The 14031-nt window shown below is 45.4% G+C and overlaps 1 long non-coding RNA gene across 1 annotated transcript; it reads left to right on the plus strand.

The window, feature by feature from the left end:
• The first annotated feature begins 9181 nt into the window (after positions 1-9181).
• LOC119171500 (uncharacterized) lies at positions 9182-12328 on the plus strand. The gene is made up of 3 exons (XR_005109854.2): positions 9182-9259; positions 10709-10828; positions 12261-12328. It is a non-coding gene; the product is annotated as an uncharacterized LOC119171500 (long non-coding RNA).
• Positions 12329-14031: the final 1703 nt, after the last annotated feature.

The following is a 14031-nucleotide window of genomic DNA, read 5'->3' on the forward strand; positions in this document are numbered from 1 at the left end:
CTTCAGGATGTGTAATCATCTATTTAGCCTGGAAAACTTACTAAGTATAACACAAAACATACAAGCAAGAGACGTCACAAAAACACGTACTTCACACAATGCGAAATGTTGCGTTGATACCCTGATTTCCATGATTATAATTTCTTAGGTAGATTCAGCTGTGCTTCCCTTCTTTATAAGTCATAAGATAATGCGGTGATCATCTGCGTCGTACCGATCTCGATATAAAGGTAAAAAAATTATGCCGCACTGCCGGGTTGTTCCGTGCCCGTTTATTTGACATTCATGGTTAATAAAGCTTTCAGTTGAACGATGTGCACGCTCAGGTTTAAGAGACTACAAAATTCGAGATTGCAGGGTGCGATACACCTCCTATCGACAGCATACAAATTTACGTGCGAGATATTATTGTTGGGACCATAACCGAGGTTTCCATTGCAGTCTAAGTACTTGGGGCCTCCGTTTGTGTATTTTATACATAGTACTTAGGAAGTTATGAACTAGTAAACCTCATTCATCGATTTATGAACCAACAAATAGAACCGAGTGCGATATCTATAAATATCCGTAAGCGAGGTCCTTGCCACCAGATAAACTCAGTTCGAAAAATGTAACATTGTAAGTGCATCTAAAGTACCTCACTGTTGCCACCTGAAAATAGCCATTATCAGCCCGACTCTTGTATCTTCTTAGTGTTCTTAGCTGAAACAGACACTGCAAAATAAACGGTTCTGCTGACCTGCTCTGGTCAGCAGACGTCTTCCCGAGTCTTTCAGAGTGGTGTAGGGGCTAGGATGTATATCGCTTACGATGTTGACACGACGCGCACGAGCCCACGTATCGCTGTGGATAAGCCGGCCCAAAGGCAGCAGATCTTGATGTGGTCATTATACGGAGTTTAAATTTATCCACACAAATAGAAGTGCAAATTTTCCAGTGACAGAAACATACACATTTGATGTGGGATCCATCTGGACCTTGCTGCACATGATCCGTGTATCATTTTACCGTTCGCGGAACCCAGCAGAGACACAATAAGTTTATTAGTATTCATCTCCTCTTATATTCGCAGGCTTTTTGATGGGCTCCTGCTAAATTTACCACGTAGCATGGTAGGTTTAGCAAAGGCCATGTTGAGACTGCTGATTGGGAATTTTCTTGCTTTTCCCGTCTGACAGGCAGCTTGTTGGGTGGTAATAAATTGGCCCCGTATCTGCATGGTAATCTGCAAATGTCGTCGAAAGACGATTGTCTTGCGTGTGGAGAGAGTGAACAAAACATTCATTTGATGTTCGGCGCAAGAAAATAAATCGGTGAATGGTAGTCTGGTGGCGCTGCGTTAGAGTGCCTCGAGCGTGCAGCGGAGGCGAACGAGCGCATCAAGTCACGTCACACGTGAGGCATGAGCGCTATCTGGCAGTTTTCTTGTAAAACGAAACGCGCTGCTCTCAGACGGGCGTGCGTGCCCGTCTCAGATATTATAAGGTGTAGAAAGCAAGGCGACGGGTATAGGTGCCCCCACCGTTTCGTCTTAGCAAAGCGTTGGAAACACTCGCCTTTTCGTGCAAGCTTTGCATGGTCAGCGCCGCGTGATAAATCCTACGGTCCTTAGAATTACTTATGTATGCCTTTTCTAGTAAAAGACGCACATACAGAATATATTTGTGTTGTTATGGTGCCTCAGATATGCGCAATAATTTCTTTCTAATTGACAACCGCAGAGGTATGAACGCTGAAGCTTGAGCAACATTAGTGGGCGCTGCGGATGGGGTTGGTCGTTTGGCGCATCGACTGGTGCCGTTCAATGTACCCAGTACCGTTAAGGGTGGACAAACAGACGAATGTACAGACAGACAGACAGACAGACAGACAGACAGACAGACAGACAGACGGACCAAAATTTTTGCGTTGAAGATCCCCAAGAAAGACTATCGTCTTTAATAACACTCAACAGTTGAGCACAACGATTGGCGGCATGATGTTCTTGCGAAGCTTACTACAGGGCTATAGGGCTATAGGGCTATAGCTATAGCTATAGCTTACTACAGGGCTATAGCTTACTACAGGGCTACAGGGCTATAGGGTTGAGCTATTGGCCTCGAGATCGAACAGAGTCGGCATCTAGCGGCGAGCGGACGAAACTCTGTGTTGTGAATGGCTCCTTGAGTCGTCTGCTAGCTACACTGTTTTCCCTTGTGAACGAACGTCATGTGCATGCTCAGACGGCAGCTTATTTCATGGCCTTAGTTAATTATTAACGCTTGCACGTATGACTGCGCGATGTACGCAAGCACTTCACCTACCGAAGCTTTTATGCACTCTAACTACGTAGTTAGTGCACGGGTGTGTCGGTATGGTGGTTGGTGTAATAATCGTACCATTCATTCAGCAAAATAGTTTCATTGGGGCTTGTCACTTGGTGGTTAAAGGCATCACAAAGTGCTTATGGCGGCGTTCTAAACGAATAAAGTACCAAATCTTGAGGTCGGAAGATGGAATTCAAGTGGTACCATCGCTTGAAATTTTGGTGATTTCGACATCCTTGTGACAACACAAAGCACAAACTAACATCGAAAAAAGCCGGTATGTGGTAATAATGACATGTAACAATATACTTTAATAACAGTGCACGTATCTATTCAAACACAAAAGTAGAGTGCACGAAGTTCTACTTCAAATAATTACGCCGCAACACAGCCTCTCTTTTTTTTGTTCAAGTCACTGGAGCATCAAGTAACTACCTCATTGGCTCGGTTGTGAAACAAGCAGAAGACATGTTGTAGTACAAGCAGAAGACAAGCTAAGCACGTAAAAATGCAAAAAGCAGAAGACAAGCTAAGCACGTAAAAATGCAAAAGTAAACACAAAAATTGTGTACCCTAAAGCTTCTCCTTCACGAGTTGAACGCAATAGCGATATCTTGTTTCTAGTGCCTACTTTAAACATATAATGCATGAAACCTTTCCGAACTTGCTATGCACCACTACTAGCCTTACGAAATAAGTGCAGAAGCGTGTGTTGCTTTTGTGATGGGTGACTGGCTTTAAAGAACGAACCCATTAAGAAAATCACATGCTTTAACGCCCTTTGGTAATGGGCGCGTGTACCACGAATCATTGCTGCAATATTTGATGTTGCATCGTGAAGCATGTTTAAAGGAGGCGCGTGTGTTTCTAAAGCATGAAAGCTACTTTCACCGCATTTCCAAGCAGAGAAAGTTCTTTTCACTTTATTCCCAAGCAGAAGAGTATAGCCATGTGGTAAAACATCCACTTGCCCCGAAAACGTCTCAGGTTCGGTCCCCACTAGGATTTGGTCCCCCCTCTGACCCATTGCATCTTTCTTGATTTTTCAGTCGTGCATAATATAATAATTTTTCGCTCACAAGCAACGACGCTGATGCCGACACCGACGCCGAAATTTCTTTGAAACGAGCTGTTTAACGCTATTGCGTTGAAAAACAGAGCAATGAAAGTGCGGCTGTGACTGAAGGCCGGCTTTTCATTGGTTGGTAGATTGCGCTTCACTAGCACGTAATAGGGACGGTAGGCCGACTTTATGCACTAATGTGGCATTGGGATGAACAGGACGTGGCTGCAGAACCACAGTGACAGTCGGTCAAAGATTTCTTTCTTGAGCAGATTGTCATAAGACGTTCTTGTGTAGGAATACTTGTTGTTATGTCTGTTGACGAGCAGCTTGATCAGAGGCTTAGTCAAAGTGCTTATCAGTAGGTTTCTTCCTTCTAGTTCGTGATGAGTGGAACTCTGCAAATTGGTTCGTGCGGGCTCCCCTTCTTCTGCAGGGCGGCTTCTAAGCTTTCCATGAGTGCCTGGATGAGGTAGTACTTGGCTTCGGCCAATAACTATGGAATCTCTCTCGTGGATTTGGGTAGCGGCACCGAGCAGCCGTTTAGAAAATTCAGGATTGTGCCGAAGTGTTGCCCGCATCTGTCTATGAGTATCCCACCTTTGGAGTCGGTGAGCACATTCATATATAACCACTACGCTTGAGTGAACGTGCTTTATTCACCGACAATCAGCTTATACAGCTGTCTTAGAAGTGCTGCTGTGTACATTTGGATATGCACCACCGACCACCCTCAATAACGCGGCGACAGTGCTGGCATCTGTCTCTCAATCTCGCTGCGAATACGATAGCGAGGTTAGCCCACTGATTTGTCTGATGTTCGCGCATCTGAATTAAGACTACATTGTGCATCAATTTGCAACACTGTAAATCAGCTTCAAAAACTGGGGTGAAATCCAGTAATATGAATGAAAAAGAGCAATCAAGTGAATGAGATTATATACCTATACCTGTCTTTTTATCCATTACTGAAGCATCCTCATACACATAACAAATGCATGCACATATACCACATACAACTCTTATAAGAGAGAAACATTGGCGGGACAACGCGCAAACGTACAGTTAACGAAAGTCGTGGCCAGATAAACTATAAAATTTTCATGGATTGAGATATCATCATCAGCCTGACTACGCCACTGCAGGACAAAAGTCTCTCTGATGTTGCGCTTGAGAACTGGGTCTTGTGCTTACTGTTGCCACTTTATACCTGCAAATTTACTAATCTCATCCGCCCACCTAACTTTCTGTCTCCGCCTCACCCGCTTGCCTTCACTTGTAGTCCGGTCTGTGATCTTTAATGACCAGCGGTTATTTTGCGTTGGCGTTACGTGCCCTGCCCATAACCATTTCTTCTTTTTGATTTTGAATATGATGTTTCAACCTCCATTAAACAGATGAATGGCAAAAAGTTTGTAACAGTGCGCAAAAAAAAAACATTGCCACTTTGGTCTGCAAAGCTACGTAGTAAAGAGGCTACAGAAGATAATAAGTGCCCAAGAAAGTTAGTAACAGCTCCTTTTACTAACTCTATGATTCGGTTACAGTGGATCCACAGTGGATCCATACTGGACCACAGCCACCTTAATTATTCATAAAGAAAGCGACAGAATCCCAATAAAGCCGGATGTAAAGCAGGGAGACACGATCTCTCCAACGCTATTCACCACGTGTTTACAGGAGGTTTTCAGGACCCTAGATTGGGAAGACTTAGGAATGACAGTTTATGGAGAGTATCTTAGTAACCCGCGATAGGCTGATGACATTGCTGATGACATTGAGTAACTTAGGGGACGCATTACAGCTCATGATTAGTGAAGTGGACACGGAAAGCTGAAGAGTAGGTCCGAAGGTTAATATGCACAAAACCAAAATAATTCACATAATAATGTGCAACAGTCTAGGCAGGAAAAAAGAATTTGTGACACGTGGAGGGACGCTGAAAATTGTAAAGAAATATATATACTGTGAGCGCGACAAGCGAATGACTCTTTATTCTTTTTGTAATCATCATCACCTGTACATCTTCATCTAAAAATATCATCACCAGCGTGATTTAGCTCGAGCCCGGCCGAATAAACCGGTTCCTCACAAGTGGTGGACTGTGCTTTTCGTTCCCTCAAGTCCTTTCGCCCGTTCTCGCTGGAGCTCCGCTCGGGTCGTCGCATACAACCCTCTGCCATGGCGGCCCAAGAAAACCCTGGCCCATCCAACGTCGCCGTCTTACTGCAGCCACCGCCACCCGCTCCGCCCAACAACACTCGCCTGCGTGATCCACCTGTGTTTTCCGGTCTCCGAGGCGATGATGTCGAAGACTGGATCAAGAACTACGACCTCGTCAGCGATTTGAACAGGTGGGACAATCCACAGAAGTTGCGCAGCGTTCCATTTTACTTGTCCGATGTTGCGAAAACTTAGTTCTGGAACCACCACCCGGATCTTCCTGACTGGGACACTTTCGAGCAGCAAATTCGTCAGATATTTGGTGCCCCTGCAGTTCGCACTGAGGCAGCAAAAAAGAAACTCGCTCAACGCACGCAGCTGCCGGGTTAATCTTACACCTCTTATATTGAGGATGTCCTTGCACTGTGCAAGCGCGTTAACACCAGCATGTCTCAGAATGACCAAATACGCCACATTATTAAAGGCATTAACGCCGTCGCCTTTAACGCCCTCGCCACGCAAAATCTTGCCACCACCCAGGACGTGATAACCATCTGTCAGCGACTTGACGAGCTTCAGTCTCTTCGCCTTTGCTACGATGCCACCGACGTTCGTTTGCCTGCACCCCTCGACTTGCGTGCGCTTATTCGCGACATCGTTCGTGAAGAGCTGCATGGGCGCTGCTCTTCCTGTGCTGCGGAAGTTACTTTACCTCCTGAAAAAGATAGCTTGCGAGACCTGATTAAACAAGAGATCACCTCCGCATCGCGTGCGACGTGTTCCAAGAGTCCCTGCGTGCGCCAGAGGCGCACGTACGCCGAAGTTGCCGCACTCTCTGCCACACCCACCGTTTCTGTGCCTACGACAGCAGACCATACGCCTGTGGCTTCGTTATCACCGCCAGTGCGTGCACCACGTTACTACACACCTCAGCGCCCACCTCGACCAATCTGTTACTACTGCGGCTATCGAGGACATATCGCTCGGTTTTGTCGAAGGCGCCAACAAGACGAGCAACGCGGCTATGCTCCCGAAGAACATCGAAGCTTCCGTCCGACCATGAACTACTTACGGCCACCCTCCCGATCGTCCTATTACCGTTCACCGTCACCTACTTACCATACGGACATGCCTGGGAATTCCCGTACGTCTCGCCGCAGGTCGCCTTCGCCAGGTCGTCATTCAGTGTCGCCTCTACGGCCCGCCTCCCATTCCACGAACGCCCACGCGGAAAACTCCCCAACGCAGTTTTAGGAGGGGAAACTGCATCCCTTGGTCAGCTAACAATTCCTCCAGAGCGGCCATCGAATTTGATAGTAGTGTTTGTTGAAGGTGTACGTGTTGAGGCTCTTGTAGACACTGGCACTGCCGTTTCGATTATTCGTGCTGACTTTTGTTCCCGCCTTCGAAAAGTCACCACACCCTATGGCGGCCCACCTCTACGTGCGGCGACCAACGCTCTCATTCGTCCACTTGCACAGTGTACCGTTCGTGTCTGCATAGAAGGCATTCGTCATCACATTGTTTTCGCAGTATTTCGTGAGTGCACCCATGCTCTCATTCTTGGGTGGGATTTCTTGTCTTCTGCGTCCGCTTTCATATCATGTCATCAGCGCCTCCTGCATCTAAATGCCACTGACTCTTCTCCGCTTGAACAAGATGGACGCATCCGCCTTGTCACCAAGTCAGATTATGTCATCATCATCATCATCATCATCAGCCTGACTACGTCCACTGCAGGACAAAGGCCTCTCCCATGTTCCACCAGTTAACCCGGTCCTGTGCTTGCTGCTGCCAATTTATACCCGCAAACTTCTTAATCTCATCTGCCCATCTAACCTTCTGTCTCCCCCTAACCCGCTTCCCTTCTCTGGGAATCCAGTCAGTTACCCTTAATGACCAGCGGTTATCCTGTCTACGCGCTACATGCCCTGCCCATGACCATTTTTTCTTCTTGATTTCAGCTATGATATCGTTAACCCCCGTTTGTTCCCTAATCCATTCTGCTCTCTTCTTGTCTCTTAAGGTTACACCTACCATTTTTCTTTCCATTGCTCGCTGCGTCGTCCTCAATTTAAGCTGAACCCTCTTGGTGTGAGCATGCGTGCGTGCGACTGATGGGTCGTCCGATGAGATGTGCACGATGGTTGTATGATGTAAGGATCATGATTGAGGGAACTGTGAAAGAGCTTGTGGAAGAGAGAGACTGGTGATGCGGCGGCGCACGCGAAGATTAGTCACATCAATTACACATGTTAGGGATTATATACTTATATCAGTATGAAGAATGAATGAACCTGGTGGCACGATTTTGAACAGATTCTAGCCTGTTAATTAAGTATGCCTGGTGCAGGTTCCCAATGGGTGCTGCGTATTCTAGTTTGGATGTTTAAAAAATACACCACCTACTTTCCCTCCTGTTTGTAACTGCTTTCTTGTTGTATGGCTCATTCATAGGTTTTCAGGAACAGGCGTACACCTCTATTGTCCGCAACCCTTTCTGGTAGCCGTACGCGGTGACCGTCTGCTGGCTCCAAAGCTTTAAGCTCTTTCACTTGTTCGTGTCTGAAGTGGCCGCCCCTTTTGCAGCACACCGCTCAAACTTGAAGCTTTTTCTTTTTTTTCTTTTTTTCCCCACTCTCTGAGAACATTTTTGAATCGCTACCACTTGACTTGGAGTGAAGCGAGGACTGCACTCTTCTGCTTTACAGTATTTTGCTTTTCAGACAGCGATCATCAACAGGGACACGCGCCACCACCATGAGATGACCTCACCACTAACCCCTCTAAAACTAACACGCTAAGGATGACATGGCGCCTTTGAAAAAGATAGGTTCTCCTGTTGAAACGTCGGCCAGCTAGTCTGAGGCACTTCATCTATTCATCTTATGTTGGGGAACTGAAGAACAAGAGGAGAATACAAAAGAATGAACGCTTTTTGTTACTTTCTCTGCTGATAAAGCCGGCCCTTTTTTCACCTACAGGCTAGGGGTGAGGGAGATACCAGCTTTATGCACTGTCCTTTCTTTTCTACTTATCTCGTTTTCTTCCTTCACGTAGCAGTTTGCTTTCGACTTGCTTGGAGTCTTGGTGTCAGTAGATTTTTTATCATTTTGCTTTCCTTTGTTCGCCTGAATGCCCCCATCAAGACTCTAGTGGTTGTTGCGCAGAATTGCCGTCGCTGTGAGAGTTTGTCTTAACAGAAGAAGCGTGTTACACGGTTCGTATTAAGCAGATTTTTCTTCCATTGAGTCTATGGGAAACCAAAAAAAAACATTCCCGAGTTGTTCATCTTAAGCAAGAATTTGTTTTAGCAGAATTCATCTTAAAGGGAGTTTACTGTAATTCAAGTTTCGCGTTGTCTTGTTAAATTTTCTGTGACTCTGTAGTTAAACATGAAATTTTCAATAGCTTGGCCGTCATTATATAAAATGCATAAATAATAACAATATAGTGAAACTTTGTGCACAGCAAGTTCACCACCAGCAAGCCCATCCCTACAATCTTTGATTAATAAAAACTACAGACACTATTAAAGCCAAATCCAGGCCTCTTCAGCATGTATGAAAAAGCATGCATGTGATGAATTATATTCAGCCGCATAATCCCTTTTAACTCGTCACCGAGGTGTTATTTTTCAGTATTGTTTCCTTAATGTTGTTTAACTAGGTACTGCACAGACCTCGAACGCTTCGGAAAATCGCTGCTACCACTGCTAACCGATTCGGTATGTATTACAGAAACTTGTAGAAAAGCCCGTTATTACTGCTAACTAACAGCTATCTTCATGGCTATTAAGCAAATGGAGGACAAGGGAACACTTCAACGTGAGAAGTTGTGACAAGCCAAGTGTCTTATCAGGTAGACAGCCTAATGCAAACTGATAAACTTGCATTGTAGCAGTGTGCGAAATGCATGCCTCAGCAATGGTTGTCTCTCAGTAACAGCCATTGAAGGCGAAGCTATTTCACGCTGCACATGCTGGAAGTCATTATGCTGCTGGAAATTAAACAAAGTAAAGAATAGCCTGAGTATAACTCGCAATGTTTGCGTAGAATCGATTGCATCATTGATTACTGTGCTGTCCCATGATGGGAATCGGTGCCGAGATTTTTGTGCACTTGTAGTAATTTTTAGTCGTTTCTTAACTTATTAATTGGGAAAGAAAGTACAACCCGCTTTTTGGAAAGTGAACCGCTTTTTGAATGTGATTGTTCTTCGAAACAACTGACAAAACCAGTCGCTCCTCCGAAAGTGACCATCTGAAAATGCCCTTTTTACTTCTAGGCACTTTGACGTCTGGACTAACTTTGACAAACAACTGATGCAAATATTTGGTTGGAACAACATACAATCACTTTCCAAACTGAATTGCAGGTGTACCTGCTTGCAGGTTTGCATCAGTGGTTAAACACTTGTTGGCCCTGAGAAATACAGTAAAGCCATGATGTAGGAAATTATCAGTTAGGTTTGCCTTTAATTTACAGTCATAGTATATATTCATTCGTAGCAGATGTATATTATTAGATGTGTACGATATTATTTATATAAACATATTCATTATATATGCCCTAAAGATGATATGTTTTGCCCCACCGTGATGGTCTAGTGGCCAAGGTACTCGGCTGCTGACCCGCAGGTACCGGGATTGAATTTCGGCTGTGGTGGCTGCATTTTCGATGGAGGCGATAATGCTGTAGGTCCGTGTGCTCAGATTTGGGTGCACATTAAGAACCCAAGGTGGTCAAAATTTCCAGAGCCTTCCACTACGACGTCTTTCATAACCATATGGTGGTTTTGGGACGTTAAACTCCACATATATATCAAAGATTATATGTTTATAGTGAACTTTAGGATCAAAAAAAAATTTTTCATCTCAGATGTGACTTCATAACAGTGAGGCTTGACCATACTGATCATCTCTCTTGAGTGAGCCTTGTTTCTGCTATGCTACATGCCTGGTACCTCCAGGTTGTGTATGGTGCACATGTTACTGCTGTAACGCAACCCTCATAACAGAAGCCTGGCAAGTGCAGAGCTTTCAAGAAAAGAGACTCAAGCTGTACAAATGATGCTTTAAGTGATGTAAATTGCATTCAAGGTTCATATCTTTAATATGTGACCACAATGCAACTTCGCATTCAGGGTTGTTCAAGTCAGAAATGTGTTCATGCAGGAAATCGACTTCAAGTCAGCATTGACCAGCTCGCTGGAGGAGTGGCACTATATCGCCGTCTTGTACATGAGTCGCTGCGTGGAGTCCTTTGCTGAGAACATTGCGGTTCTCCTGCAAGCGGTAGTAACACTGTCAAGTTTAGCCTTATGGGGATCCTGAAACGCTTTTCAAAGTTATCATATAATGACCTGTGCATTCGTTTATTGTCTCACTAATCAATTACGGCAGTAATTTCCCTAATTTATGAAGAATGAGCGGTGTTGCAGGGATTTGTCGTACGTTCTAAGCACTTTCTCTCTTTTCTAGCCCTGAACGTTTACTGTATTTACTCGCATAATTTGTGCACTCTTTTTTACGATTTTTCTCGGGGGTGCGCAAATTACGCGGAGATTTATTGAGCGCATACGAAATATTGTGTCGCAGTCCTAACGGGCGCAGTATATACATTAAAAAAGAAATAAATTGGTGCACAAACTAAGTGTAAATGATAATTTTTTAAAAATTAGCACATACTTTAACCAATCAGATTCGGTCACGCACAGTCTAGCAGCTTTAATCGAGTAGTCTGATTAGGAATCATCGTCGCGGCCGGTGCCACCACCATTCCAAAGCGCATCGTTCTCGGTTCCGTTGAGCGTGTTCTAACGCCCCATTTTCTTGAAGCTTTTTCAACAATGCTAGGAGAAACTAGGTTCCACGACCCAGGGATACCAGAGAAACTAAGCATCCACACACAATTGAAAAGGCTTCCTACAATGGCAGGAAACTTGCATTAGCAAGCGCGCACTCTTCTGTTTTCTTGCATACCGATCGCACCGGTTAGTCATCTCAAAGTACGTCCTCTTGAAGTGCTTTGCGTCAACATGCTTCCCGTTTTCTTCAAGGAAATTCGCAGCAGCGAGCTTCAATTTCGCCTTATATATAATTATCGTAACACATCACATGAAAACCATCAAAATGCGTCGGCCGGATGGCAAAACCTAAACTTCTGAAATCGACCAAGCGTACGTTGCAGCGCGGATGAAGAGAATGAGTGCAGCAGCTGGCGCGACAGTCCCTCGCATGCCTCGGATGCAGAAAGTCGACCATGCCTCGCGTGCATTCTCGCCATTATCGCAGTGTAATAGGGGGAGGCAAACTCACGAGGAGTCTCGGTGACCCTTCAACAGGTTTGTGTTCGGGTGTGGTTTTCTAAGGACCCTAGTTTGGGAGAAGTTCTCGGATGAAGGGACTTCGCACTCACAGCCTGTTGGACTGTGCTCGTCTGCTCGGTGAAGCGCGCACCCGGCCGAAGCATCGAAAAGTCCAAATGTGCGCGTGCCGGCTCGGGCGGGACAGGGAGCGCAAAATATGTGAGTGAATATTTTTTCTCAGCAGAGCTGGCAAAGTATTAGGGGTGCACAAATTATGCGAGGGCACAATGCGTAAATATGGTACTTTTGCTAAGCTTCTTTACTCAAAATATTTATGTTGATAGATTTTACATTGTTTTTTATTGTAAGATGAAGACAAATGCGAGATATCAAAATTCTGACTTTTTCTGTTTTTGCAGGCCTTAAACGAGGCTTCAGTCAAAGTGACAACGGAGAACTCGCGGGACAAAAGTGACGTCGAGAAGTGAGAAACTTTCTTGCCTTTATGCCTAAACCTTAACGGTGTGACACGTTCAGCTGAGGGGATTTTTGAGTAGTGTTCAAGTTTTTAAAGACTTACGTGTATGTGTAGATGCGGCACCAGTTTCAATGTTTCAATATATGCAGTTTGTATAAATTTTGGAATACAGGTTGCATGCTGCGCAAAGCAGTAATGCAGTTCTTTTACCGACAAACTTGATGCTTTTAGATAGCATGTGAGGGTTTACTTCAGCTGCCAGCACGTAAAAAGAGCTCGTGCTATGTGACGTCACCTGGCAAGAAAGAGTCTTCGACACTTGAAGTCAGATTATGTACTTCGGCCATACATCGAAGAAATTATAAGTGTTAATTGCACCGACATTGTGGATGGCGACGTACTAATTCTCCCTTATGGTCACACCCTACGTAGGAACATTGTGATCACACCGGGGCTTATTCGCTTCTTCGATGGGTGTACGTACCTAACCGCCATAAATCAAACGCCCGAGAGTGTACTGCTCCCCTGTGGCTCAACAGTATCTTGCGCGGTCGATAGTGAGCCTGTTGCGATTGTTACTCTTCCGAACAACAACCACAACGATGTTCCGAAGTCGCAATCATTGCCATTCAATGCCTCTGCCACACCTGTGTCCGCAACAATAAGCAATGACTTAACACCTGATCAAACTGAATATTTGCTCGCCCTGTTAAATAGACACCGTTCTCTATTTGACGTGAACTCGCCCGCCTTCAGCATGACTACCACCGCTACTCACAGCATCCAGACTGATGGCTCTCGTATTGTACATCGGCGTCCATATCGCGTGTCTCAGGCAGAACGCAAGATCATCGAGGAAAACTTCTCAGACATGCTACGACGCAACATAATACGTCCTTCCTCGAGTCCCTGGTCATCCCCAGTTGTTCTCGTTCAAAAGAAAGATGGGACAGTGCGTTTCTGCGTCGATTACCGTGCGCTAAACAAAATAACGCGCAAGGATGTTTATCCCCTCCCTCGGATCAACGATTCACTGGATTCATTACAGGGCGCAGAGTATTTTTCCAGCCTCAACCTTTGGTCAGGCTACTGGCAGATACCAATGTCAGAGTCTGACAAAGAGAAGACCGCCTTTTCAACGCCAGATGGGTTGTACGAGTTCAATGTGATGCCTTTTGGACTCAGTAATGCGCCCGCCACCTTCGAACGCATGATAGACGGCGTATTGCGTGGTTTGAAATGAAAAACATGTCTGTGCTATCTCGATGACATAGTAGTGTTTTCATCCACGTTCTCGCAGCATCTACAACGTCTTGACGAAGTCCTCACATGCCTTGCGAAAGACGGTCTACAGCTTAACACCAAGAAATGTACCTTTGCTAGCAAGACAATCAAGGTTCTCGGCCACCTTGTCAGCAAAGAAGGAATTCGGCCCGACCCCGAGAAGCTTGCTGCTGTCCTCGATTTTCCTCGTCCACTACGTCAAAAGGACCTGCGCAGCTTTCTTGGGTTATCTTCTTATTTGCGGCGCTTCATACGTGGTTTCACGGAACTTGCGTCTCCTCTCCATGAACTCCTCGCAAAGAACGTCCCCTTCATTTGGTCCGGAGACTGCGAAAGCGCTTTCATGGCATTGAAGCAAGCCCTCACGTCGGATCCGGTACTGTGACACTTCGATTCCACCGCACCCACCATCCTTCACACCGACGCAA

Source organism: Rhipicephalus microplus, chromosome 4 (assembly GCF_043290135.1).
Source record: "Rhipicephalus microplus isolate Deutch F79 chromosome 4, USDA_Rmic, whole genome shotgun sequence".
Classification (NCBI taxonomy): Eukaryota; Metazoa; Arthropoda; class Arachnida; order Ixodida; family Ixodidae; genus Rhipicephalus; species Rhipicephalus microplus.